This window comes from Ictalurus furcatus, chromosome 19 (genome assembly GCF_023375685.1).
Source record: "Ictalurus furcatus strain D&B chromosome 19, Billie_1.0, whole genome shotgun sequence".
NCBI classification, from domain to species: Eukaryota; Metazoa; Chordata; class Actinopteri; order Siluriformes; family Ictaluridae; genus Ictalurus; species Ictalurus furcatus.
In genome coordinates this window covers 4,889,690-4,917,106 of record NC_071273.1, presented here as the reverse complement: position 1 = coordinate 4,917,106, position 27,417 = coordinate 4,889,690, and the positions used below count along the sequence as shown (strand labels likewise).

Here is a 27,417-nt window from a genome sequence, read left to right as displayed (position 1 = left end):
CTGGCAGGGTGGGAATTTTTCCTCATAGGAGGTTTTTTCGCCCACCCCTGACTGCGCAGGATTTGTTTTTTTTTTTGGGTTTGTTTTTTGGGGGAAGCAAGACTCTGCAGGTCCCGACAAATACAAAACTGTGGGCTGACAGGCCTAGTTGAGAAAAATAGGGACATGTAGATCCAAGTAGTTACTGTAGTAACTAGCGACGGCAGTAGTAGTAGTAATGAATGATTAGGGGAACTCAGTTAATCACACTTATAATCGATGTAGGCAAACAAACGTATTATCAAGGCAGTTAGATTCGAAATAAGATATATATATAGTTGAAAGGAGAAGTAAGTTAAGGGTTAAGAGTTATGGCTAGGTACATCTACACATGTCCGGTGCAAAGTGGACGTAGGGGGGTCCTAAGGCCCATTCTCCAGCTGCCAATCTACTATGAGACCCCGGGGCGCACAACGCTAGCACGTCTCCCACCAGGTCTACAAAACCTCCTCAGCTCCTATTCGGATCAGTGTTGCGTAGAAGTGGTTAATGTAAGGGACCCATTTGAGTACGGGGACGGGCACAGGGATTATGGCTTCGTTAGAGTAATCCTCCAACAGCTAGCGGGGTACGGCCATGGCAGAACCAGTTCCTCCACAGATACCCGCTTAATTAAGGTATTGTATGAGGCTTTATAGCCTCAGAGGGGGGAAATGTTGTGGATAAAAAATGTCATAAAATAAACATGAGGGAGACCTAGTATCCAGTAAAGGGGAGAAGAAGAAAAGACGGGCACCAAGACACACAGAAGCGGTGTGAGGAGGATATTGACTGATATTGAATATTGAATTGGATTCACACTTTAAAGATCTTAGATCTTTAAGAGTAATACACTATGGTTTATTAGTCAAAAAGTCAAAAAGAAGTATACGAGCTGAGGAGTGCTAACACACTCACACACACACTCTCGTACAGTCAAGGGCGGGCAAGTAGACATAACACACACACACACACCCACTCTCTCTCACACACATACTACTATAACTTTATAAGAATAATAAAAAGGAGTATTAAGATATTATAAGGGTAATATCTTATAATAATAATATACATACTCTTTAAAAAAACAGAATAATAGGATATGTAGGACAGTAGAAGGGTAATATAAAGATATTATGAAGTAGGAAGTACAGTAAACCATTTTTCAAGCAGTATAACTATATATAAAATAGAGATATAGAGCAAATATGAAAATAAATTATAAACTAGAAATGCAGGCTCGCAAGGAAGGCCTTAATTTTAAGAGAGAACCATGAGGAGCCATTTATAAGGGTGGCTGAGTCAAGCTGCCCCCCCGCGAGGTAACAGTAAGACCAAGGTCACTCTAGATTGTTTTCTCTCTCCACTTTTGATTTTACGGGTAATTCAAATCCCTTGGTTTTGATTCTCTGGGTTACTGAAATCCCTTGGTTTTGATTTTCTGGGTTATTAGAAATCCCTTGGTTCTGATTTTATGTGTAATTTGAAACCCCTGGTTTTGATTCTATGTGTAAGTGGAATAGCCCTTTTTTGGAACATAAGAGTAAGGTAGATGAGCTCTTTTTTAACCCTATTGGTAGTGATATCATAGTCTTCTTGAAACATATGGGTTATTTACTGTGTAAGTACAGTATAAATACTGGAGCTTAAGCTCAGGGTATCAGATCACTTCTGAGAATTCTCATCGGTGAGGATCTCATGTGGTGGAACGGAACCAATAAAGCTGGACCCTTGCTTCCTCTCACTCACGGCTGGTGTCTTTTTTTCTATCTCCAACTGGGCTCAGAGGTAGATGTGAGTATTGGCTTCTATGTTGAATTTTAAGTGTTTTTGGGTAATAGGCTAAATTTTAATATGACGGAGGTCTGATGCCTCCGTCATACTTACTATCAGTAGATGAAACGGAGTCACAGTCCGTGTTCTCGTGAGAGCATACAGCGGCAGCAGCAAGATCAGGAGGCGGAGAAGAGAGAGATTTTTTCTTCCTGGTTGTGTGTGTGGCTTTCGAAGCGCAAGGTTCAAAAGAGCTGTGAAGAGATATAATTTGTAACTGGGGAGAACACACCATTGACCATCCATTCAAACAATCAAGATATGGAACAGTATATAAACCCCCAGAAATGGCTTCTACCCAATCACAAGGAATCATTCCCGCTGACGGATGAGCAGGGGTAGAGGAGGACCCTCCCATGCCTGGAAAAACACTTAACACTGAGTTTACAAACAAAACACTTAACATTGGACTTACAAACAACACAAAATACACTCCCTGGCAAACCACAAAAGCACAAACGGAAAAAAAAATACTATTTCTATATTAAGGCAATGGTGACGTTGCAGAGGAGCTCACAGAGTACAGATTATCCTAAACCTAGACAATCACTCCCATTTAAAGTTTCAGAAATTCACCACACCAGGGAAGTGAACAAACTGAATGATCACTTACCCCTGATTTGGAGAAATCCCACTTCTGACACCATTTGTAGGGATAAAGCAAATAACAGCTTCTAATATCCCTCTTTCCTCCGTCAGCTTTTTCAGCCTTTCTGTGTTAAGAGTAGAGTGTTTCTCTTCTCTATGCTACCACGCGGATGTGGTTTGCCTCATGTGGTTTGTGGTTTTTGCGGATGTGGAGAGAGTCTGATTGAACCACACTGACACAAAGAGTAGTCAAGAGAGACTTCCCTTTATTGCAGATTTCACAGAGATTTATATAGGTACAAATAGCCGGGGTAAGCGTACTGCTGTGTGGAAATAATATGGCAGTTAAACTGTCTGGCCACGTACGTGAAAAACATCTTAGGCAATACAAGAACGTTCAGGTTTGTGAACATATATGGTATGGTTCGCTTAACAGAAAATAGGAAGTTCATATGATGACATTTTTAATGGCATGCACACATCAGATAGGTTCAGAAAAGTTCATGAGACAGAAATTAAACTATAACCTAAACATACTTATACATATCTGAGGGAATAGAGAGTTTCCAACAGTCAGTAATCGTTTAACTTAGTAAAAATCTCTGGATTTTAAACAGCAGTTACTAAAAAAGTTGTAGCTGATTATTTTGTTTGTGAATAACAATAATTGACGTTTTATCGTTTTTGAGTTACTTTTTTAAAGCTACTGAAGACAGAAATCTGAATATGTGAATGTGAAACTAACTTTAACGCAGTCTCTTTCCTATGTAAGTGCAGTACAGAGAGGATAAATTACTGTTCGTATGTTGTACTGTATGTAATTAAATGTATTAGACAATCATAAAAACATAATACTAATGAAATTTCAGCAAAAGGATAGATTACATAGTTTAGATTTGCGAGTCTGCTCCCAACGTTCACCAAAAGATCCAGCGCAAAGTGTTGACTCATTACCGAACGACTCATCACCTGTAATGAATCCTCCTTCTTAAAGTGAAAGTGTTTCTCCCTCAGACTCGACTCCATTTTTTGGAGCGGTTGAAAAGTTTTTTTTTTTTAATCCTTAAGGCAGAAAAGGTGATATTAATGTCACACAACGAGGACTATTGACTAAAGGTGAGTTATTTCTTTATTATAAATGACTTTATATAAGAAGAATGATGATATGTTGTAAAAACAGCTGTAGGATATCTGCAGGGTGTGAGGTGCAGGTACAACTTTACCTGTAAACAGGTTTTTATGACGTATGTACTATATAGGCCTTCCTATAAAAACTTCCTCTCTTCAATTTCTCATGAATTAAACATTCAGAATGTTTGGGGAATATAGATTTATCAGTGTGGAACAAACATAATGTGTTTTTTTTTTAAATATATTTGGTCACATTTAGCGGTCTGGAAGCAGAAGTCATGGTGTGTTTAAAGGCTGTAAACAGGTGTTGTGTGGAGTGAAATCAGAGTCAGCAGAACCTGAACCTGAATTTGTAATGCTTGGGGGGAAATGTGCAAATTTAAGTTTTCTAAAATTAAAGCAGTTTCAAATTCAAAACTAACACCAAGCGATTCAGAGAAAAACATCCGGGATACACAGTAGTGATGTGTCGTTCATGAACGATTCGGTCATTTTGAACGAATCTTTAATATGACTCGGGAACAACGAGTTGAGTCAGTGAGTGATTCGGTCATTATTGAATGCGCATGCGCTGTAACATCCCCATAGGTTCTGTACAGGAAGTGTAGTGGAAAACAATCTTTTCAGCCTAAGCCAAAAAACTTTAGAGACAGAGGGTTTGTAGATGTCAAAAAGTAACTTAACTTTATTGAAACAATAAAGTGAGACAGTCTGCAGAGGGTCTGATTTGTACATGTACAAACATGTCTTTATATACCTCTCTGAAGCAGTAAAATTATCCCTAGGCGGGGCATTCACCTTTTCATTCTAGAAACAAACCAATGTCCATTGCCTTAACTAATTATTAAATGTCCATATGATGCCTTATATTCGTGGCGCATGCATAGTCAGTTGTATTTTTTTTAAAAAGCTTTACCAGACCAGGGCTTTTTACTTTGTCACATAATTTACCCTATATATATATATATATATATATATATATATATATATATATATATATATATATATATATGTATGTGTGTGTGTGTGTGTCCTCCACTAATATTGGCACCCTTGGTAAATATAAAGGCTGTGAAAATTTGTCTTTATTGTTTGATCTTTTCAGAAAAAGAAAATTCATAAAAATACTCTGCTCTCATGGTTTTCAAACAATGCAAACACAGCACAGGTTTATCTAACAAGAAAATCTTTGTTGAATATAGGTGTGCACCAATTATTGGCACCCCTATGAATTCATATATGAAATATATTTGAAGTATATTCCCATTGTTATTTTAAATTTTTTTTACTACACCTGGGTAGCTAGGAACAGGAAATTGTTCAAACATGACTTCCTGTTTCACAGGGGCATCAATATGAGGTAACACATAGGCCAAATTCCCAGAGTCATTCATAACAATGGGTAAGACCAAGGAATATAGCTGTGATGTGCAGCAAAAGATTGTTGAGCTTCACAAAATAGGAAGTGTCTATAAGAAAATAGCACTAGCATTGAAAATGGCCATTTCCACCACCAGGCCAATAATTGAGAAGTTCCAGTCAACTGGAAATGTTAGGAATCAACGTGGAATTGGACGTGTGTCTATATCGTCTCAACACGAAGAACGTGAAGAGGATGGTTCGGGTGGCTAAAAAATCTCCAAGTATCAGAGCTGGAGAACTGCAGAAGTTAGGCGTGTCTTGGGGTCAGAAAATCTCCAAAACGACAATCCGAAGTCATCTACATCACCACAAGTTCTTTGGAAGGGTTTCAAGAAAAAAGGCTCTACTCTCATCCAAAAACAAAGTTGAGCGTCTTCAGTTTGCCAGACACTACTGGAACTTCGAATGGGATCGGGTTCTATGGTCAGATAAAACCAAAATAGAGTTTTTTGCCAGAACATACCAGAGGTGATTTTGGCACACACAGAGAGGTAGCCATATGGAAAAGTACCTCATTCCCACGGTTAAATATGGTGGTGGATCTTTAATGTTTTGGGGCTGTTTTCTGCCAGAGGACCTGGACATTTTGTTAGGATACATGGCATCATGGACTCTATCAAATATCAATAGATATTAAATGAAAACCTGACTGCCTCTGCCAGAAAGATTGAAATGGGTGGTGGTTGGATCTTCCAGCAGGACAATGATCCAAAACATACATCAAAATCAACACAAAAATGGTTTACTGACCACAAAATCAAGGTCATACCATGGCCATTCCAGTCCCTCGACCTCAATCCCATAGAAAGCCTGTGGGGTCAACTGAAGAGGAGAGTCCACCAGCAAGGACCTCGAAATTGAAGGATCTGGAGAGATTCTGTATGGAGGAATGGTCTCAGATCCCTTTCCATGTATTATCCAACCTCATCAGGCATTATAGGAGAAGACTCAAAGCTGTTATCATGGCAAAGGGAGATAGTACAAAGTATTGACTAAAAGGGTGCCGATAATTGTAACTGTAACTGTATGTAGAGTATCTCACAAAAGTGAGTGTACTCCCCTTACATTTTTGTAAATATTTGATTATATCTTTTCATGTGACAATTCTGAAGAAATGACACTTTGCTACAATGTAAAGTAGAGAGTGTACAGCTTGTATAACAGTGTAAATTTGCTGTCCCCTCAAAATAACTCAACATACATCCATTAATGTCTAAACCTCTGACAACACAAGTGAGTACACCCTTAAGTGAAAATATCCAAAAAGTGTCAATATTTTGTGTGGCCACCATTTTCCAGGACTGCCTTAACCCTCTTGGGCTTGGAGTTCACCAGAGCTTCACAGGTTGCCACTGGAGTCCTCTTCCACTCCTCCATGACAACATCATGGAGCTGGTGAATGTTAGAGACCTTTTGCTCCTCCACCTTCCATTTGAGAATGCCCCACAGATGCTGAATAGGGTTTAGGTCTGGAGACATGCTTGGCCATCACATTCACCCTCAGCTTCTTTAGCAAGGCAGTGGTCATCTTGGAGGTGTGTTTTGGGTTGTTATCATGCTGGAATACTGCATACTGATCATGCTCTGCTTCAGTATGTCACAGTACATGTTGGCATTCATGGTTCGCTCAATGAACTATAGTTCCCCAGTGCCGGCAGCACTCATGCAGCCCCAGACCATGACACTCCCACCACCATGCTTGACTGTAGGCAAGACACGCTTGTCTTTGTACTCCTCACCTGGTTGCTGCCGTACACGCTTGACACCATCTGAACCAAATAAGTTTATCTTGGTCTCATCAGACCACAGGACATGGTTCCAGTAATCCATGTCCTTAGTCTGCTTGTCTTCAGCAAACTGTTTGCGGGCTTTCTTGTGCATCATCTTTAGAAGAGGCTTCCTTCTGGGATGAAAACCATGCAGACCAATTTGATACTCACTTTTGTTGCCAGCAGTTTAGACATTAATGGCTGTGTGTTGAGTTATTTGGAGGGGACAGCAAATTTACACTGTTACACAAGCTGTACACTCACTACTTTACATTGTAGCAAAGTGTCATTTCTTCAGTGTTGTCACATGAAAAGATATAATCAAATATTTACAAAAATGTGAGGGGTGTACTCACTTTTGTGAGATACTGTATATATCACTATAACATAACCAGACAGTTCAGATATAGGAGATAAGTGATTTTAATGCACCTTGCAAAAAAGTATTTAGGCTCACCAGTATTAAAAATTATACAAAAAGTGAAAATTGTTGTGAAGTTTAACTGTACATTTGTTTGTGTTTTTTAGGAGTGTGATCCATTCCAGCAGAAGAGATCAGACTCTTCAGGACTCAACTGTGTTTTTGTGCAAATTTTACTAATTTTCAAAGATGGAGACTCAGATCCCCACACTCAAAAACCAGTTAACCTACCATGTCATTGTATTCTAGTCATTAAATACTCATATTTATATCATGGTCTTTCTGAATACTCGATTCTGATTGCCTGGAAGGTGTGCATTCAATCTGATGAATTAGGGGTGGGCGATCTGACGATTTTGTATCGTGATCGATCTTGAAGACATCCACAATCTACTTTTCAAGTGAATTGTAGAGATTGTGACCTTTTTTGTCCTCATAATAATGTTAAAACTACAACAGAATGATTGCGTACTAGATGGCTGTGCTGATTGCCTAAATTATATGACGTGTCTCTATCATGCGTCTTTCATGCGAGACGTATTTGAAAAAACAATTCAACATGAGCTAGCAGCAGGCGAATGAGGAGCTGGTGTGAAAAAAACGATTCGACGTCAGTAATGTGGCAATGGTTTGGCTATGCGCAGTCAGAGATTTCTCAAACCTAAGTTATCTGTAATCTTTGTCGGGCAACCGTCAGCACTTCCGTAATACGACAAATCTTTTCAATCACCTTAAGAGGAAGCATCTGAAGGAACATGCCACGAGTGTGTCACACCTCGTGACGGAGCACAGATAAGGCGGATGCAAGCGCAGGATGAACAGTGTTTATTTTGAAGACAGTCAGGCAGACAAATCCAAAACGTGATCCAAAACGTAATTCATAAACAGGCAAGAGGTCAGGCGATTGGCAAACAGGTATACACGGGGCTAGGCAGGAATCTAGGTCGATAACCAAAACAAGAAACAAACTATGACGATGAACTGGAAGCGGATATCCAGCGCGAACTGACTATGACTATGACTATGACTATGACACGAACTACACTAACGCTAAACATTCACTTCTTATTACTTACTACTTAATCTTCCGCGTTGTGTGCTGGGAAGCGCGCGGTATATATGCGGACATGATTACCCTCGCAACTGCTAACAGCTGAGGGTAATCCGGACACACGTGACTTCCCAGCCAATGACGGAACAGGGAGGAGACATGACAGACATAAACAAAACCCACGTGTCCCAATGTCCCTACGGTCAACAGCGGAAAAGCAGGTGCTTCGAGCACGCTGCTTCAAGGGGGAATCGTGACAGAACCCCCCCCAAAAGGCACTCCTCCCGGAGTGCCATGAGTCATCCCACTTCATTGGCGGCCCCGGCCCCCTGGGCTGAATGTCCCGAGCAGAGCCAGGAAACGGCACGGTGTTCTTGGCGGCGTAGGGAAGCAGAGCGACGACCTCAGCTGGACAGGGAAGCAGAGCGACGACCTCAGCTGGACAGGGAGGCTGAGCGACGACCTCAGCTGGACAGGGAGGCTGAGCGACGACCTCAGCTGGGCATGAGGGCAGAGCGACGTCCTCGTCGGAGCAGAGAAACAGAGCACTGTACTCAGCGGAGCAGGGAAGCAGGGCGACATACTCGTCGGAGCCTGAAAGCGGAGCGACGTCCCCAGCTGAACTGGAAGGCAGAGCGAAGTCCCCTGTAAGGCCAGGGAGAGGAGCGTGGGCTGAGCGACGACCTCAGCTGAACAGGCGGGCTGAGCGACGACCTCAGCTGAACGGGGAGGCTGAGGCTCTGAGGTCACCAGGTGACCCTTGGGCATGGGCGGAGCTTGGCTGGCCGTGTCGGCGGACTGTGGCGCGGGTGGAGCTTGGCTGGCCGTGTCGGCGGACTGTGGCGCGGGCGGAGCTTGGCTGGCCGTGTCGGCGGAATGGGGCGCGGGCGGAGCTTGGCGGTGCGTGTCGGCAGACTGTGGCGCGGGCAGAGCTTGGCGGTGCGTGTCGGCAGACTGGGGCGCGAGCGGAGCTTGGCGGTGCGTGTCGGCAGACTGGGGCGCGAGCAGAGCTTGGGAAACTGGATCAGCAGGCTTGAACGTGAGCCCAGGGACGTGAAACTTGGCTTGGGCGTCAGAGCCTGGAGGCTTGGCTTGGGCGTCAGAGCCTGGAGGCTTGACCTGGACGTCAGGGACTGGAGGCTTGACCTGGACGTCAGGGACTGGAGGCTTGACCTGGATCTCAGGGACTGGAGGCTTGACCTGGATCTCAGGGACTGGAGGCTTGACCTGGATCTCAGGGACTGGAGGCTTGACCTGGATCTCAGGGACTGGAGGCTTGACCTGGATCTCAGGGACTGGAGGCTTGACTTGGATCTCAGGGACTGGAGGCTTGACCTGGATCTCAGGGACTGGAGGCTGGACTTGGATCTCAGGGACGTGAGACTTGACTTGGATCTCAGGGACGTGAGACTTGACTTGGATCTCAGGGACGTGAGACTTCACTTGGATCTCAGGGACATGAGACTTGACTTGGACCTTAGGGACTTGAGACTTGACTGGGACTTGGACCTTCCTGACTGGAGGCTTGACTTGGATCTCAGGGACTGGAGGCTTGGCTTGGATCTCAGGGACTGGAGGCTTGGCTTGGATCTCAGGGACTGGAGACTTGACTTGGATTTCAGGGACGTGAGACTTGACTTGGATCTCAGGGACGTGAGACTTGACTTGGATCTCAGGGACGTGAGACTTGACTGGGACTTGGACCTTCCTGACTGGAGGCTTGGCTTGGATCTCAGGGACTGGAGGCTTGGCTTGGATCTCAGGGACTGGAGACTTGACTTGGATTTCAGAGTTGAGCTCTGTATGACGTTGCCTGTAGTAGTGGGTAAATGGCAGGGCAGGTTCGCCTTCCAGACTTACCCCCCTGAGAAGTTGTTCTAGCTCCTCCTTCGCCTTCGGACTCCCGAATTGCATCATGAATTCCCCCACAAACTGTCCAAAGAACCGGGACCACATGAATCGGAGCCATTGCTTCTCCTCTGGCTTAGGGTCTAACAGGCTGGCGAAATAGTATTGACAGTCTACCAGAAAATATTCAGGGGCACCGAAAAATCCGTCAAATGGATCCGGAAGCTCCATAAATGTCCATTGTGGGAAGTGGACGGAGTCCATAGCGGGGACGGTTGGCGTCGACTTCCGGGTTCTGTGTCTCCTCCGTTCTCCTGCTGCATCCATGTTTTGGCGGAAGATTCTGTCACACCTCGTGACGGAGCACAGATAAGGCGGATGCAAGCGCAGGATGAACAGTGTTTATTTTGAAGACAGTCAGGCAGACAAATCCAAAACGTGATCCAAAACGTAATTCATAAACAGGCAAGAGGTCAGGCGATTGGCAAACAGGTATACACGGGGCTAGGCAGGAATCTAGGTCGATAACCAAAACAAGAAACAAACTATGACGATGAACTGGAAGCGGATATCCAGCGCGAACTGACTATGACTATGACTATGACTATGACACGAACTACACTAGCTAAACATTCACTTCTTATTACTTACTACTTAATCTTCCGCGTTGTGTGCTGGGAAGCGCGCGGTATATATGCGGACATGATTACCCTCGCAACTGCTAACAGCTGAGGGTAATCCGGACACACGTGACTTCCCAGCCAATGACGGAACAGGGAGGAGACATGACAGATATAAACAAAACCCACGTGTCCCAATGTCCCTACGGTCAACAGCGGAAAAGCAGATGCTCGCGCATTCACGCTTCGAGCACGCTGCTTCAAGGGGGAATCGTGACAGAGTGTTTCACTCAGGCCAGTACAACAACCCCACTCATCCCGAAACATAAACAGTTACCACTGACCGACGCATTAGAGCAGTCGAAAAAATACGATAAAAGCAGCAAATGGTAGAAAGAGGTGTCTGAGGCGTCACATTCTATCTGGCCAAGAATATAGTGCTTTTCAAAGCTGTGGACAATGTGGGATTTAAGAGACTGATGCACACTTTAGATGCACGGTATGACCAGCCAAGTCACAAACATTTTTCTCATACCACCATTCCCCATACGTATAGTGAAATCCAATTGCTGCACAAATAAAGCACGGCAAAAATACTTAATGATTACAACTTGAAGCTGAAACTGAATGTTTAGTTTTCTTAGAATGTGTGAAGGTGTCAGAATTTGAAACGTACATTTTGTGTTGTTTACATTTTACTACTGTAATTTTTTCTAGTTAAATTCTGAGTCTAGAAAAATCTTTTTATTTAATGGTTGTGTTATCTATTGACTGATTATAATGTTAATAATTAAAATGAAGTTTAACTCAATAAAAGTTAAAGTTGGACTTTTAAAATAAAATGAAAGATTAATGCAATATTGTATTTTAAATTGTGCAAATAGATAAGTCCATAGGTTTGTTCCGATCTGGTTATTCTCCATAATACATCTCAAAATTGGGAAGAAGATTGCAATTCAGATTGTAGTGATGTAAAGATCGTGATATGATTTTTTGGGAAGATCGCCCACCCCTACGTTGAATGCACAGATGGTTCCAGACAGTTTAATCAGCATTCAAAATTAATGCACTGCTTTAGACAATTGTAACCATAGATACATACAGTTACAGTTGCCTACTGAGTGAGACAGCTATTGTAAACATGTCCTAAACAGGTAATTTACACACATATCATCTCTCTCTCTCTTTCTCTCTCTAATAACTGTTATTAAAATACATTCAAATAATTGTAATCTTATCGAACTACTTTATCTCTGTGTGTGATTTAGAGCAGGCAAAATTCTAGATCTAATAACCCGTATTAATAGCTAACAACAAAAAAAACAAAAACGCTATTTTTTACTTTTGCTTTGTTCACGTTACCAAGTGTGTGTTTTTTGTTTTGGTTTCTCTCCTTTCTCCACACATGTATTGTGATTGGTTGTGTCCCTCATGTGTCATCATTGTCCACAGCTGTTTCTGTTTCCCCCTTTGATTAGTTTGAGTATTTAAACCTTTGTGGAACTTTGTATGGTGTGAAGTAATGTCCTGTGTTTATTTGACAGACATACAGTATCAAGCCTTTGTTTATTGTGTATGTTTCCCAGTTTTTGATCCTGTTCTGATTTTCTTGTTTTGACCTTTGCTTAGCCCAGTTTATGTTGTTTGTTTGTACATCAACAAACAACATGTTTTTGAATTCTGCCTTTGTCTATTGTTTTGGATTTGCCTGCCTGCCTCTCTTTAGAAGCTTTGACTGCAATTGCACTCGTCTGCATTCGCCTTTCATGACCGGCATTATATTGGTGGATCAATTATTTATTTAAATGGATTTTTTTCATTGAGATTGAGTTTTTGGCCCATTACAATATCCCTGTAACACCAGGGGACTATGCAACATTTTTTGATGACATACCTCTTGAAATGTGTATGCTGTGTAAATGTCAGATTCAACAATGGTCCCTGCCTAAAATAACTTATTTAGTAAGTTATAAGTTATAAGTACTATTTAATAGTATTTATGTTAGTAATATCTTTTTCTCCTTTCACTGGCATAACAGATCCATAAAAGTTTTATTTCAAAGAGATAATATATTTTTGCCTTTTGTATATTCATATTGGAATTGTTTTATAGACAATATTGTTTGTAAGATAAGGAAGTATCATTCAAGCTTATACACAGGATCAACCCAGTTAAACATTATTTAGTAAAACTTTAAAGATGATATTGATGCAAGTTGCTGCTTTTGTGACAGTTGTCCTTAAACTGTGGTTCATTTGTTTTGTCATTGCCCATTTGTTAGGCCTTTTTGGCAAAATGTTTGTGAATTTGTTGTGAAGACTGTTGAGTTTGTTTTGTTATGGAAACATTTGTTGTTTGGTCTCTTTGAGTATCAAAGAAGCAAATGCAGTCATGTTTATATGATAAATCTTATTTGTTTAGTGGCAAAATTCCATATTCATAAGTGTAAATTTTCCTGCAACCAGCTTTATGTACTTTTAAAATAGAAATATAACATTATATTGACTCAGTTCGATTTTCTATTAAGCAAGAGGCAATTAAAATTCTGATAATTTGTACTAATATTATTATATAGAAATGTGCTAAGCTCCCCCAGTGTACAAATGATTTTATTATATTGTTGATGTTTGTAAGTATATGTAACATGTGACCTTTGTTAACTGATTAAAAAAAAAAAAAAAAAAACGTAGCTAAATGGTACCACAGAAGTTGTTGGGGACATTAAACATCACACCGAACAGGAAAACTCATTTACTACAGCCTTGGGGTGTGTGTGTATGTGTGTGTGTATGTGTGTGTGTGTGGTTCTTTGCCTCCATGGCATGCTTTAAAATGATGTAATGCACACCTAGCCATGGATTATCCCTTACCTGAGTACTGTATAAATATGAAAGGAATAACTTAAGCAAAGTTTTACTGTTAATGAAAAGCTAACAGTCACCACTTAGTATGAAATAATGTTAGATTCAGTTCATTGTAAGTAAAATTAAGTTCTCATTAAATTAACAAGTTAGATAAAAACTGTAAAGAGTGTATATAATCACGAAAGGACTGTATATAATGTTGTGCAGTAAACTCCAGGGAAAGAAATCAGAATCACCAGCACCCAGCTGTATCTCCATGAAGAGTGATAGGTCTATGGATATTCCTCTGATGCTTAAAGATGGAGACTCCTCACTTCTACACAGGTAACATCTCCTCACTGTTAATGTTACTCCTAAAGTCACAGTTAAAGGGAAATTCCAATAAAAAATATATATATATATGAGGAAATTGTTAATAAGGAGACACCCCTCATATTATTTTGGTTATGGGTATTGACAGTAATCAGTAAGACTGGAGGCCTGTAATTTTTGTTGTTATAATGATTGAACAATTACCGTTGAAATATTAGTCATGATGAGAGACAGAAAGAATACTTGGTACTTATACCAATAGAGGGCGCTGATGACCAGTGGTAGGGGAAAAACACCCGCGAACGCACAGAGCTAGAACATCACTGCTCTGGGTGTTGAGCTGCATGGTCGCAGCATGTATTCTGTTCTTTAATGATTAATATGTCTTGTAATTATTTACATGTAAGCAAACGAATATGAACAGAATGAAATAGTGAGTTTTGTGTGTTAGATGAGTCGTGGGTTACGTGGAGAAGTTGGCCGTAAGCCCCAGTAAGAGATTTTTGGTTGTAGCATTCACTAGTTAGCCGCAGTGCTAAATAGGCTAAGGCTAGCAAGTGTGAAGTATGCAAAGCTAAAAGCATTAGAAGTATAGCTTGGACTGTTTGGTTTTGTATTCATCTGTGTTGAAATGTGGCATGGTCACAAAACATAAAGACAATGGTATTGTTTTGTATCTGTATTAATTTGTGTACATACTGTTCAGGTTGATTTTGTAACCGAGCAAGAACATCACTGCTCTGGGTGTTGAGCTGCACGGTCGCAGCATGTATTCTGTTCTCTCATTAATATGTCTTGTAATTAATTACAGAACATAAATTTTAAACATCATTTTAATGTGTGCAACAAATATCAGTGCCGAAACCCGGGATCAGCGGTGCCATTGAAGGGAAAGTGAAGCAGAGTCGACACACGAGCCATGAAGGAGCTGGAGGAACTGCAGGATGAGCTGAATGAGATCCTGGTGCAGTTAACAGTTGACCAATTAAAAGAGGTGTGTACTCAAGCAAAAGTCCCTACTGGAAATCAGGCAAGAAAGCACACGCTGATCCGTAGAGGATGCTGCTGGACATGCGTCAGTTTTAGCCAGTGTGCAGAAACAGTGTACAGCGCTACAACTTAGCTTTCAGACATCGACAAAGAATATTGAGCAAGAAATAAAATGGCTGACAAATAAATTGGCAAACCAGCAACCTACTCAAGTCATGGTTAGTCAACCAGTAATACCACCTGTCATTCAACCTCCTGAAGTGACCATAAGGCGGGACTTTAAAATTAATGGCCAGATTGGAGAGAGGCATCAGAGAGATAACCTGTCGTGCACAAATTTGATCCACCAAATTGACCTGGGAGTGAAAAAGGGGCACAGTGAGCTTGAGATTGTCGAAGCGGTAGTCAGAGCTATCAGCCCAGGGCTACACCTCCGGGACATGCTGGAGATAAAAGCAGATCTCACTCTCCCACAACTCCGGACAATTCTAAAGGGCCACTTCAAGGAGGACAGCTCTGTGGATTTATACCATCGGTTGATTAATGTCACACAGGACAGCAACGAGTCCCCGCAGAACTTCTTATTTAGAGCCATAGAACTAAAAGAGAGACTCCTAGTCTCCTCAAGGGAGCCTGGCTCAGAAGAACAGTAAAACCCCGATTTAATTCAGAAGAAGTTTCTGAGGGCAATAGGAACTGGACTAATTAGTGATAATGTCAAATATCAGTTAAAGAATTATTTAGATGACCCGACAGTCAAAGATGATATACTGATCATTAAAACCAACGAAGCAGTGAGCCTTGAGTGGGAGAGACATCAAAAATTCAGAAAGAGCAATAAAGAATTAGAAATACGCGAGTTGTGAAGGGAAATACAGCCCACACAAGAAGCCTCAGGAGCAGTGGGTGGACGGGATCAGACACCTTCAGCAAGCTTTAAAGGCCTGAAAACACAACAACCAGCTAATAGCAAGGAGACTGAGCTTTATGCAATGATTAAAGAACTGAAAAGAGAAATGGAAGAAATTAGGAAGACAGTACAGGGAGCTCCTAGATCTCCTCCGCAGGCACAAGTGACCTGGAAGTGGGGATGCAGCAACTGTAAAGCCAAGAATGAAGGAAACCAATGTGACCATTGCTTAAAGTCTGGACAGAGTGCTCATGTATCCAGGGGGTGCAGAGGTCAGAGGAAGCCCACAGGCAGAACAGACAAGGTCAACATGTCAGCAAATACAGTGACTCCTGCAGAAACACCACTCGGCACTCAGACAAGGCAGGAGGGGCCAGCTAGAGATGTCCACAAACTCATTACAGAGGGTATTATGTATTTGAAAGCAAAAGAGTCACAGAAGAATGACATAATAACTGTAAGCCTGCTATCCCCAAAACGCAGGTGAGAAGTATAGAGGAGATTCTGGGACCTGGGACACTAGATGGTAGAGCAGTGAACCAGACACCAATACCGTTCTCTGGGTGGGTGGAGGTAGAATTTGAGGTAAGGGTGCAGGACTAGTAATGTCGGTCCCAGTACTGATAACTGATGAAAAGGGGGTAGCAGAGGAGCCCATTATTGGTTTTTATGTAATCGAACATCTATTGGAGAGGGGAATAGAGCTACCAAGTGTAGTTACTGAGGCAGTCAGTAATGCGTTCTCTTTTGACTGCAAGAGAGCAGAAGTGTTGGTCAAATTGATAAAGAGCAGGGATGATGGGATAGGTGAAGGCACAGTCAAAATGGGGTGAGAGATGTTGATCATTCCAGCAGGAAAGACTAAAGCAGTGAAGTGTAGCGTGAGGTCAGGGGCGCTTCCAGTAACACAAGATGTACTCTTTGAGCCAATGTTAAACCCACAGTGGCCAGAGGGGTTAGGAATGGAAGAAAACGTAGTATGCCTACAAAGGGGAATTTTGTCACACCTGGCAATCCCAGTCACAAACAACACTGCTCATGATATCATACTTCCTCCACGAACCGTCTTGGGAAGAACACAGAGGGCCAAAGCCATATATCCTACAGCTGTTAGACCAATGGGAGCACAACATGCGGAGATATCGAATCCAAGTCCAGAACAAAGGAAGGAAGACCTCTGGGACCTCCCAGTTAACCTTGATCACCTCCCACCAGTGCAAGGACAGCAAGTATAACAGCTGTTGAGAGCAGAAAGTAGTGCTTTTGCAAGGGATGAGAATGATGTTGGGAGCATTCCATCGCTCCAACTCAAGATTTGCCTCAACGACTCCACGCCTGTCTGGCGAATAAATTTATCTCAGTACCAAAGCCACTACATAAAGAGGTAAAGGAATACCCTGAAGACCTACTGAACAGGGGCTGGATTCAAAAATCGAAATCTCCCTACTCCAGTACCATCATTTGTGAGCGGAAAAAGGATGGCAGTCTCCGCCTGTGCAGTGTTTATCGGGAGCTAAACAGGAAGTCCATCCCTGACCGCCACCCAATTCCATGCATACAGGATATGCTGGACAGCCTGAAAGGAAGTGCCTGGTTCTCTGTCCTAGATCAGGGAAAGCCATATCACCAAGGCTTCCTGGAAGGGTCAAGCTGCCCACACCATGGGGATTATATGAGTGGGTGAGAATTCCCTTTGGATTATCTTCTGCCCCTGCAGAGTTTCAACAATCAATGGAGGATTGTCTCGTCAGCCTCCGTGACGAAATATGCCAGCCTTACTTGGATGACAACTTGGTACACTCCAAGACATTCGAAAACCATCTCAAGGACTTAAAGGCTGTACTGTGTCGTTATCAGAGGCATGGTGTTAAACTGATGCCAAGGAAATGTGAGATCTTTAAGAATGAGGTGAGATTTCTGAGGAGGTTTGTAACCAAGGACGGACATACACTGGACCCAGCCGACATCACTCCAGTCCAGGTATTGAAAGAAAGGAAACCTGCAACCATTGGAGAGCTGAGGAAAGTCCTGGGATTCCTGTCATATTACCGGACCTACATTCCTAACTTTTCTAAAATAGCAAAGCCTCTCCATGACATACTTACCTTGGATAAGTCGGTGAAAGGAGATCCAAGACCAAGGACTGGGAGAAGAAAAGAGAAAAGCAGAGACCAACTGCCATCGTCACACCCAGTCACATGGTTAACAAAACACCATCAGGTACTCTGTCAGTTGATAGACTGTATCTCTCAGCCACCAGTGTTGGGATATCCTGACTTTAAACAACCATTTGTCCTTCACTGTGATGCCTCACTGGAAGGGCTTGGTGCAGTGCTCTATCAGAAGCAAAACAACAAGTTGGTGATGATTGCATATGGATCGAGAACTTTGACAGCACCTGAAAAGAATTACAACCTACATTCAGGAAAGGTGGAGTTCCTCACAATGAAGTGGGCAATATTTGAGAGATTCAGAGATTATCTCTATTATTTACCACCGTTCACTATCTACACAGACAACAACACCCTTACTTATGTGCTCACCACAGCCAAATTGAATGCAAGTACACATAGATGGGTGGCCGAACTATCTGACTTCCAATTCACAATCAAGTATCGCCCTGGTAAAGTTAATGGCGACGCAAACGGCCTTTCGCGCATGCCCATGGATATGGAGATGTACATGCAGAACTGCTCAGAAGGGTTGCAACGGGAGGTCATGAACAGTGTGACTCAAGCTGTGGCTGTTCAATTGAAGGAAAGTGGACCATGGCTGTGTCCAGTGAACATATCCACCCTGGTGACTAAGCTAACCAACAGTGAGTGGCAACCAGCCATAGCAGAAATACCCAGACATGAATTGGTGAATAGCCAGAGAGATGATCCAGTGATCAATAAAGTCCTGCAATACATGACCTCAAAACAGTGGCCCAAACAAGGAGAACAAGTTTGCAACAACGATGTAGCTGCACTGATAAGAGAGAGGCAAAGACTACATGTTGATGAGGAGGGACTGTTGTATCGGAAAACAGCAAATAGATCTCAACTGGTCTTACCAACAAAGTTCCATGAGCTGGTTTACAAGGAACTACATCAGGATATGGGGCATCTGGGAGTTGAGAGGGCGTTGCATCTTATAAGGGACCGCTCTTACTGGCCTCACATGCAGAGGGACGTCGAACACTACATCACCCAGGTATGCAGCTGTTTGAAAAATAAGCAACCAAATAAACCAACAAGAGCTCCGCTCACTGATATTGAAAGCACTTACCCATTTGAACTGGTGTCCATTGACTTTTTGCACTTGGAGAAGTGCAAGGAATGATATCATTATGGACCATTTTACACGGTTTGCCCAGGCCTACCCCTGCAGGAACAAGGCTGCAAAAACTGCTTCTGAAAAGATATATCGAGACTTTGTTCTGAGATTTGGGTTTCCCACAAGAATCCATCATGTCCAGGAGGGAGTGTTTGAGAAAAAACTGTTCGCCAAGCTGGAGGAATATAGTGGCGTCACAGGGTCCCACACTACACCCTACCACCCACAAGGGAATGGGCAGGTAGAGCGCTTTAACAGGACGCTACTGGCTATTCTCAGAAACCTAACGGAGGCAGCTAAAGCAGACTGGAAGACTTCCCTGTACAAGGTGGTTCATGCATTTAACTGTACACACAGTGAGGCTACTGGCTATGCTCCCAACTTCCTGTTGTTTGGTCGAAACCCAAGACTCCCGATTGACCTCATGTTTGGTTTAACAGCTAAAAATCAAAGCTCCTCCCACCAAAAGTATGCAGAGAAATGGAGAGCCCGAATGGAGGAGGCATACAGATTAGCCTCAGAATCTGCCTGCAAGGAAGGGGTACGAGTGAAAATGACAGGAAGTCCTATGGTGTTGACCTAGAACCTGGAGGCAGAGTGCTAATTCGCAATATGAATGAGAAAGGAGGGCCAGGGAAGCTGAGATCATTCTAGGAAGAACAAGTCTATGTGGTAACAAAGAGGATACATCCTGACAGTCCGGTGTATGAAGCCTGGAGAATGGCCAAGGACGAATTAGAATAATCCACTGGAACTTGCTGTTGTCATGTGACTTCCTACCTTAAGAAAAGGAAAAGGCACCTACTGAACCCAGAAAGGTTAGAAAGAAGACAGATCATCAAAAATAAAAGAACAAGGAACAAGAAGAGAACTCAGAAGATGAGGACGAATGGAGATGTATCATCAGACATACGCCAAGCAAAGAGGTCGAGGGTCATTTGAGTGCAGACGTATCCCGGTTGGATCCAAACAATGGAGTGGCCAGAGATGAGCATCTGATTGGGGAGAATTACACAGAACAACTAGTACCACCAGATGAAAAGGAGAGTGGGCAGGAGCAGCACAGGGAAATACTAGGTCCTCAATTGAAGATGAGCCATGTGGGGACAGTGACCAAGAGGAGACTGACCATTCATCTGTCCAAGAAAAAAAAAATATCCTTTGAGAATAAAAAAACAAAAGAAGTTGTTTACTTAACATAGATTGGGACAGCCTACGATAGCTGATCGATAGGAAACATGTGTTTGTTCTTTGTTATAAATAAGTTGTGTTCATAATGGGCTTATTATCTGTATAGGGAAGAAGTTACAATTAATATTGTTTTAGCACTAGGCACCTCACACTTGCTTACATCAGCAGGGTTATGTCACAGTATAAATAGGAAGATGCTAGACTATCCTGTTGTTAAAGGAACTTACTCAGTAACGATACAGATACCCACGCTAAAGGCAGAGGCAGTGGTGGACTGTGATCGTGCACAATGACAGCTACTACATACCTATGGCATGAACAGGAGGTAAATGCTATATGGGTTACTGGTTACAGTACAGTATTGTTGGTCTGACTCTTATTTGGTTATAGTCTATGTATATACCTCTGTGGTGTAATTTTGCAAGATTTCTAATGTGGTCCAGAAAGTGCCGTATGTCGGGTCACCATTACATTGTGGAGGGGAGGGTGAGAGGAAATTGTTAATAAGGAGACACCCCCCATATTATTTTGGTTATGGGTATTGACAGTAATCAGTAAGACTGGAGGCCTGTAATTTTTATTGTTATAATGATTGAACAATTACTGTTGAAATATTAGTCATGATGAGAGACAGAAAGAATACTTGGTACTTATACCAATAGAGGGCGCTGATGACCAGTGGTAGGGGAAAAACAAATAGAATAATGCAACAAATAGAATAATGCAAAGGTAAATAATCATGCAACACTGGTAGCTAACATTATGGTAGCTACTTATCCATCCATCCATCTTCTACCGCTTACTCCTTTTCAGGGTCATGGGGAACCTGGAACCTATCCCAGCATCGGGCACAAGGCGGGGTACACCCTGGACAGGGTGCCAGTCCATCGCAGGGCACAATCACATACACACTCACACACCCATTCATACACTACGGACACTTCAGACACGCCAATCAGCCTACCATGCATGTCTTTGGACTGGGGGAGGAAACCAGAGCACCCGGAGGAAACCCCCGTAGCACGGGGAGAACATGCAAACTCTGCATACACATGGCCCCAGCGGGAATCGAACCCTGGATGTCTGAGACAAACGTGCTAACTACTAAGCCACCGTGTGCCGTTAGCTAGCAATGTTACATGATTATTTACCTTTGCATTATTATTATTTTTTTATTAGAATTTTCCTTTAACTGTGACATTAGCAGTGACAGTTACAGTGAAGACACATTACCTGTGTTGAAGTGAGGAGTCTCTATCTTTAAACACCAGAGGAAGATCCCTAGACTGATCACTCTTCATGGAGATACAGCTGGGTGCTGGTGATCTTTTTCCCTGGAGTTTACTGCACAACATTATAGGCAGTTCTTTAGTCATTTATATATACTCTTTACAGTTTTTAACTAACTTGTTAATTCAATGAGGACTTAATTTTACTTACAATGAACTGAATCAAACATTTTTTTTACACTGAGTGGAGACTGTTGACTTTTCATTAACAGTAAAACTTTGGTTAAGTTATTCCTTTCATTATTTCCTATTCAGTAAATAATTTAGGTAAGGGATAATCCACAGTTAGGTGTGCATTACATGATAATAATGCATGCTGTGGAGGAAAAAGAACCACCTGACATGAAGCAGAGGGTGGTTGCCTCCACGGAGTGCATTACAATGGTACAATACACTCCTAGTCATGGAATATAAAGCTTATACCATGGTCACTGCCAGCATTGACAGGTTAACGCTGTCTTTACCCAGCAAACACAGAACGTTGCAGGGAGGGTTTTATTTGTAACAATCTAAAGAGAACTTATACAGAATGTTCTGTAATGGTTATTTTTAGGTGAATTTAGATAATTGACAATTTCTTCAAGCACTTGGAGATCCAGGGGTGGGGCCAGAGGGACACTGGCATCAGCTGAAATCTGATTGGCCCCTGAAGTGCCCCTGTCCTGTCAATCATCGCTGATCTACATCAGAGTACTCCATCAGCTGAGCTGGTTTGTTTAAAATTCAACCCACGTTTCTCTCTACTGCATTTCGTAATGGATGCTGCTCAGGCAGTGTGTTTTTATAGCTCTTGTCCACTTAAGCTTCAATGGTAAGTACTTATTCAACACTTTAACTAACGTCTCAAAGGACATAAGCGTTACTGTCACTTATCTTCTATTTTAACTAATGTTAGGAAGCTAGTTAGCTACAACAACACACTAGTTAAGTCTATTTCACACTACACAATTTTAAGCTGATTTGCAAGTGGCTGAGCTAACCAACAAAAACCTGGAGGCAACTCGGCAGTCAGCGCTCGCCAATCAGCAGTCGATCATTATGTGTGGATTACTCAATGACACAACGCCAAGGTATCGGCTATGCCAGACAGATATTTGGCATGCTAAATATCTGGAGCTGTTGGACGACTTCATATCCTGTGGTGTGAAAAGTGTCATCAAGTGTGATTTTACCCATTCATACACTATGGACACTTTAGACATGCCAATCAGCCTACCATGCATGTCTTTGGACTGGGGGAGGCAACCAGAGTACCCGGAGAGAACATACAAGCTGCACACACATGGCCACGGTGGGAATCGAACCCCGGACCCTGGAGGTGAGAGGCGAACGTGCTAACCACTAAGGGTGGCTACTTGTGTTGTTGCTAATTCAGTTATTTGGCTCAGTGTAATTGTGAAAGATCTACATTTGCTCTCGGCCTCCTGTTGCTCTTCAAATCAAACAAAAGCAACTGAAATAGTTTAACACAATGAATGCTTCAAATGGTTTCCCCAAATTGCAAAGAAAATGCAACTTATAATGACTTCTCCAGTCTCAAAATTATTCAACCCCCTGAATAGAATCCCTCACAGCAGCACAATATGCGAAACAGGTGTTGTCTCGAGCACACCTGATGCAACTAATCCAGGGCTTCATTAGTTGCACCAGGTGTGCTTGAGCTGGAACATATGAAATACCCAAGAATATTACTGAACTGGAGGCCATTGCTCATGAGGAATGGGCTAAGATTTCTCAGGAACGCTGCCAGAAGCTGGTGTCTGGTTATGCATCTCATTTTCAGCAGGTCATAACAGCAAAAGGAGCTCTACTAAGTACTAAAGATGCTTGCCATGAAGGGGTTCAATAATTTTGAAACTGGAGAAGTCATTATAAGTTGCATTTTCAGTTGAATTTGGGGAAACCACTTGAAGCATTCACTGTGTTAAACTATTTCAGATGCTTTTGTTTGATTTGTTCATTGTAAACAGCTGAAAGTCTGTAAATTTTGACAAACCAGATTTGCAATGGGGGTTGAATAATTTTGTTTGCAACTGTATACTTGACTCAGCATTAGTTTTATTTACAACAGTTAATGATTGTGGCCGTATGGCATGACCAAACATTATAGGTTTTATGTGTCAGCCGCTGTATTTTACTTCCCTGAACTGTGCAGCCGTGATCTAATGTGTGAAACCTATAATGAAAAACCTATAGTGAAAACTAATTAGCCAGCTAGCTAGTGACCATCCAACACTGCTTAGCTTTGGTTACTAGCTAATAAACTAAAGCCAACTTCACACTACACCACTTGCTCTCTTGTAATCAGGAGTCATGAAGTCATTTTGGTGTTCACAATACATGATTGCCCGACAACTCTATCTAGCGTAAAGAATACATTTTGTCGGGGTTCGAATTCGGAGTTCGATGGAGTAAGACGTGAAGTTGGAGGCTCCTGCTGATTTCGATTAAAATTGTAATTAATTTGCACTTTTTGGTGATATAATATATTTTGACTTATTCTACTTCTTTTCCTTGTTTGCACTTTTAACTTTGTGGCTCGTTAAAATGTCTGGAAAGAACACGAAAACCCGTGGTAGCATTCAGACACAACTGAGGCCTAGGGTGCGCGCCTCGAGCGAGCCCCCTTCTCCCCCTGAATCCGCATCCGCGTTGCCGAGCGGTGACCCTGATTTCGCTGCACTCAAGCTTGAGTTGCTGGCTTCACTGAGGAAGGACATTGCCAATATTTTTAAAAAGGAGTTCCAGGAGATTCTCAGGGATGCACTGTCTACTATCCAGCTTGACCTGCAGGCCGTGAAAACACAGCAGGCTAGTGATAAAGTTGCTACCGAGGCTACCATATCAACACTGAAAGGTACTGTTGGGAAAATGCAGCACGCTCTCTCCGGTTGCAGCGATGACATAGTTCATATGAAGACTACTATCGAGTCTCTCACTGCGACCGTGACCCAATTAGAGAATAAATGTGAGGATTTGGAGTCGAGGTCACGGCGCAATAACGTTAGGATAGTGGGAGTTCCAGAGGGCGCTGACACATCTACAACTGCTGCTGTAGCGGCCTTGTTAAAAGAGACGTTTGGTCTGGAGAAGGAGCCGGTTTTGGAGCGGTCCAACCAGACCCTTCAGCCGAAGCCCAAGCCTGGTGAACGACCACGAGCTATTGTGTGCAGATTCCACTATCACAGTGACTGTGTTGACATTTTACGCTGTACGAGAGAGATCCAGTGGATTAAAGTGAGGGATTTGACCATCTCCGTTTTCCCTGACTACACAGCCAAGATAGCCCGGGCCCGGGCCGCGTTTAACCAGGTTCGGTATCAACTTCGTGATATTGAGGGCGCTCGCTATGGAATACTTCACCCAGCTCGGCTTCGCATTACATATAACTGTGTCCAGAAGGACTTTATTTCAGCGGAGGAAGCAGGAGACTATGATAAACTCTTGATATCGGGGTGAACTGCATCACCTATATAGTGGAGTATTTTTTTACTTTTCTTTTATTATTTTTTTGCACTCGGCCTTCCAGCTCTACTGAATTCGGATTCTTATTGAAGATATCGTCGATGCATTACTTCGTCTAGATTTTGTGGACTCACTCCTCTTAAATCTACTTCTGTATTAATGTGCTTCTCTGTTTTGTTGCTCTGACTTCAGCCCTGAGATCAAACCCCTCACACCTGAGAGAATTGGATCTGTCTGATAATAATGTAGGGGACTCAGGAGTGAAGAGTCTCTCTGCTGTACTGGAGAATCCTCACTGTAAACTGGAGACACTGTGGTAAGATCATCTCTGTGATAGTCACATGACCTGCTCCTCAGTAAGACACATTCTCTAATAGTGAGACTGAAGCAGAAGTTTTAGGTTCATCATCAATGTCCTGAGGAGGAAGATTGTTTCTTTTTATTTAACAATAAATTATCAGCGAGTAATCTGGTTTTGAAAAGACATGAGTGTTAATCCTCTTCAGAATTAATGTTTTATAGCTTTATAATTTATCCATTGTATCTTTTAATTCATGACAGTGTTTGTTTTTCATGATGATTCAGGCTTTTACTTCCTTAATTCTGTAATAATATAAATATATAGAGAGATGTTAGATGAGAGAAACTTAATATAACACTCAGTATGATCATTTTAATTACCCTGTTAATTATAATAAACAGGTGATATTAAATCCTCAAGTCATTCTGAATAATAAAATCATTTTACAAACACATCATCTTTAAAATAATTCTTAAACCAAGATAAACATCTGTTGATGAAGAGTGTGTCATTGTGTCTCTGTACAGGTTGGAGTGTTGTGGTGTCTCAGATGAAGGCTGTGCTGCTCTGACTTCAGCTCTGAGATCAAACCCCTCACACCTGAGAGAACTGAATCTGTCCTGTAATAATGTAGGAGACTCAGGAGTGAAGAGTCTCTCTGCTGTACTGGAGAATCCTCACTGTAAACTGGAGACACTGAGGTAAGATCATAATTTTAAATCATTAATAATAAAACCTGTTCTAATCTTCATCAAAGTCATAATAATAGACAAACACATTCGCAGTCTGGCTTTAAAAAAGTACATGAACCAGTGAGCTAACAACTTCTCCAAAAACTATTTAGAGTCTGACCCTGTTTTAGGTCTGATTACGGACAGTCTGATCTTCTCAAGAAAGATCTGTTCATGTGAACGCTGATTAAAAAAGAGATTTTGTTGAGATGTGTGAAGCGGGGAAAAGTAACTAAAACATTTCTAAAGATCTAGTGTGTGTTACTCAGTCCACGATGAGAGAAACTGTCTACAATCAGAGGAAAGTCAGTGCTGTTGCTCCTCTGACTGACATCGAGAGAGTGAAGAGTGTATCATTGTGTCTCTGTACAGGTTGTTGGATTGTGGTGTCTCAGATGAAGGCTGTGGTCCTCTGACTTCAGCTCTGAGATCAAACCCCTCACACCTGAGAGACCTGAATCTGTCTGGTAATAATGTAGGAGACTCAGGAGTGAAGCTACTCTCTGCTCTTAAGGATGATGAACATTACAAACTACAGACACTGTGGTGAGTCATGAACTTTTTAGGTAAAATTGTGAAAAAATAAAAGACTAATAAATGAACCTGATTATCATTAGTTTGTACATTTCTCTTCAGTTCCAATAAATATCAGATTACCAGGTTAGGAAATAAAACCAGTTTTAGAAATGTCACTATATTCTATTTAATCAGATTTTGTCTAACAATTGTCTTTAATGCTGTTTCATGTTCAGTAAAGTGTGTTGATTTAAAATTCATGTGAAGGTAGAAGACAGGGAGTTAGACAGAGTCTACAAAATATCACAAACGAGTGCATGAGAGTGATTGTAAATGAACACCTGGTCTCCTTGTGACAGCCTGCTATCTCTGACTTCATACTGCTGCTTTTGTCTGAACAAGATGATCTCTGCTTTTCCCTGTTTCTGATAAGCAGCACACTTTCTTCTCAACTCTCATTAAAGCTAATTAAAATGATTATCTTTTATGACACAGATATTTTATTTACGCAGCAACTTTACTCACTCTGACACTTCTTCCAGCACCCTACCTCCACACCGTGTCTTCTGTCTTTCCTGTAACATTCACCTCGGCTTCTTCTTAAAGTCTGCACTTAAATATAAATGTAGAACAAGAGCTAAATGACACAGTAGTGTTCATTATTTAAAAAACTCCAAAGCCTGTGATTGGATAAGAGCAGTGATGTGATGGGTAAATATCTGCTCATTTTCCTGTTAGAACTTGTGGAAGTTCTCATTTGTTCTCGCTAAATGTTATAACACAGATGTTAGTAAGAATGGAGAAATGTAGAATGATTAATTATAAACA

General features: G+C 42.0%; 1 protein-coding gene across 1 annotated transcript in view; it reads left to right on the top strand.

Annotated features, from left to right (window-relative positions):
* The first annotated feature begins 3,262 nt into the window (after window positions 1–3,262).
* Window positions 3,263–27,417, top strand: part of LOC128623002 (NACHT, LRR and PYD domains-containing protein 12-like) — a 136,719-nt gene continuing 112,564 nt past the window's right edge. Inside the window, exon 1 of the mRNA XM_053649830.1 lies at window positions 3,263–3,555. The gene's annotated coding sequence lies outside the window, so the exon portion shown is untranslated. The remainder of the gene's footprint in view (window positions 3,556–27,417) is intronic.